The sequence below is a fragment of the Topomyia yanbarensis genome, chromosome 3 (genome assembly GCF_030247195.1).
Source record: "Topomyia yanbarensis strain Yona2022 chromosome 3, ASM3024719v1, whole genome shotgun sequence".
NCBI classification, from domain to species: Eukaryota; Metazoa; Arthropoda; class Insecta; order Diptera; family Culicidae; genus Topomyia; species Topomyia yanbarensis.
In genome coordinates, this window is record NC_080672.1 from 372,213,001 (window position 1) to 372,216,229 (window position 3,229).

Consider the following 3,229-nt stretch of genomic DNA (forward strand, 5'->3'; position numbering starts at 1 on the left):
CTATTTCTCATTGGATTGTCTGCTCTAAATATATCACCAGGGGACCATTCATAAATGATGTTGGATATTGACAATAGGGAAAAGCGTCACGTAACGAGATAAAAAATTAAAAATGAATTTTAGACGTATCAGCGGATCAGGGATAAAAAAACGTACAACATTGTTTATGAATGGCCCCCAAACAAAGAATATTCCATAATGAATATCACGTAACATCGGTGACAGAGCATTGGGATCAAGGCCAAGTCCCCCCTGGGTCGTGCAAAACTGAGAAGCAACATCAATTTAGGCACAGATAGCAGACGTCCATTTATTTGTTTTGTCTTTTCATTTGTTTCTCCTGCTACGATGTGTGCGGGAGAGCGGGACGGCCAAGGAAATGGAAAGCCACTGGCCCAAACAGATCAGGAATATGAGGGAGGACTGCGAACAGGGAAACCGACAACAGAGGAGAATTCGTTTATTTATTTATTATAGCTACGATACTAATCACAATTGTTTTGCTTTTCTTGTTTCGTTTCAGCAACCCAAAATCTATACGGACTAGCACATCCGAACAGTTAGGCTTTGTAGGTTCTCATCTTGAGAAATGACAATGACACTGTACGAGATGGCGCTGGGCCTGTGGCCTTCGACTGGCATGGTCCATTCTCATTGATTCGGAAGTCTTCTTGGCTGGTTGGTAGATATGTGCTCCTACTTGCAAGTTGATCAATTCGCTTAGGTGGGGGACATGTGGATCCTACTAGTTGTCGACTCTTTTGATCGTGAGTATGAGGCTAGTTCAGGAAAGGAGTGCAGGACTGGCACCTAAGAGATAGTTAATTATTCAGGACTTGTTCTTATGATTACTAAACTCGACCAAGCACACCGGCTCTCAGAAATGATAAGCAACCCTTTCGGGTCGGTGTGGTCTATTCGAGTCGAACCAGGCGGACATTCGATTCGAGCAAACTTTATGGTTAATAGTGGATAAATATTTCTAATGCCTTTATTGGCAGAGATTCTTTTTGCGAAATCTCTAATTTACTCAACAGTCGATTGATCCGCTTCTGACCTAGGGGACCCATGAGGAGATCAGGAAGAAAATAGAAGCGGAATCAATGCGAAGTTTTAATTGCATCACTGACGACTTAGCACGCGTTGTTAGGAGCAGGATACATTGGACCAGACAAAATAGAGAACTTGACGTTACGTTAAGCTGCAGTCCCATCTGCCCGATAAAAAAAAAAACTAATCACAATTATTTTGCTTTTCTTGTCTCGTTTCAGCAAACCAAAATCTCTTTACTATCTCTTCATTTTCTGTCTCCAACTATCCTCTATGTAATGTATCTGAAACTTGTGGGACTGGTTAATAGCCGGCGCCTGCTTGTGGAAGAAACTGGTGTGCTATACGGACTAGCACATACGAACAGTTAGGCTTTGTAGGTCCTCATCTTGACAGAGTCTAGATGGGCGGATGAACGTCTGCCAGGGTGTGGGCTGAGAAATGACAATGACAATGTTTTAAATCGAACCAAAATTTTAGGGTAGTTTTATACATATATTTACTTCAAAAATCAAAATAAAAGTTAATCGATGGAGCCTTGAGTGTAAAATTGAACGCATTTTCGCTTGATGCCCTCCATCAAAGTTATTACAGTGTCATCCGGTACCAGTTTCTCAGTTTTTTTTCCATTTTCTTAACATGTCCTTCTCGTCTTTGACTGTCTTCTTGCTCTTCCGAAGTTCCCGCTTCATCATTGCCCAGTACTGCTCCACCGGGCGCAGCTCCGGACAGTTTAGCGGATTCATGTCCTTTGGAACAAAATGGACAGAATTGGCCTCATACCACTCCAGGACACTTTTAGAATAGTGGCATGATGCCAAATCTGGCCAAAATAGCGGAGCTTCGTCGTGCTGCTGCAAGAACGGCAAAAGGCGCTTCTCGAGGCACTCAGATTTGTAGATCTCGCCATTTACTGTGCCCTTTGTCACGAAAGGCTCACTCCTCAGTCCGCAAGAGCAGATGGCCTGCCAAATGAGATATTTGGAGGCGAACTTCGACATTTTCTTCTTCTTAAATTTGTCGTCCTCATAGAACTTGCTCTTGCCGGTGAAAAACTCCAACCCCGGAATTTGCTTAAAATCGGCTTTTATATACGTTTCGTCGTCCATCACACAGCAGCCATATTTTGTCAGCATCTTCTCTTAGAGCTTCCGTGCCCGAGTTTTAGCCGTCGATTGTTGGCGGTCATCGCGGTTTGGGAAGTTCTATACCTTGTATGTATGTAGTCCAGCTCTCTTCTTTGCATTCTGGACGTAGCTCTGCGACATGCCGATCTTTTTAGCCAAATCACGGCTTGAGACGTTGGGATTTGCTTTAATCATCCGCTTCACCTTTCCCTCCGTCTTTTTGTTCTCCGGTCCCTGTTTTCTTCCAGCTCCTTTACCGTGGTCCAACGTCAACCGCTCCTGGAACCGCTTCAACACTCTGGAGACGGTTGAATGGTGAATGTTCAACATTTTACCCAACTGCCGGTGCGACAGGTCAGGAAATTCCAGGTGTTTGGAAAGAATTTGTTCTCTCGACTCGCGTTGGTTCACCTCCATTTTCGTTGAATCGAAAAACACGACTTCGAGTTTGACAGCATGTAAACAATACATATCAATGAGAAAGTGTGCAAAATTTGGTTGATTTTTACCCAATGGTAAAAAAGTTATGCCCTGTTGAATGTGTCACAATAATTTCGTGTTCGCCCTTTAATCTTCTCGACTATCCAATTTACTCAAATATACGCGGATTCATTCTTCCTTTCGAGCGTTCTTTGAATCTATATTAAAATCGAAATGAATGCATGGTAATTTTTAGAGCATCAATTCTTCTTTTGTATTGGAAATGTTCCGTAATTTGCTCAAACATGAGGCACTAAACACTTTCGAAAATAGTTTCATACCTTATCCAAAGTGGAACTTAAAATACACGATTGTTATGTCTAATGGCCAACTAGTCTTATGTCAAACGATACTATTCCAAATGGCTTTATGTCAAACAGGGCAGTCTTGTTCAAAAGTTGTTGTTGTTTTGCTCGTGTTGTTGTGTTATTTCGCTGCTCCGCCGTAAACGCTAAATATCGTTGAATTTGGTCCCGAACAACAGTTATTTTTACATAAAATCGTGGAGAACCATCGTGGATACATCTATTCGTTGTTTGCAGTTCCGTAAAGCCTACACTATCGATACAGTG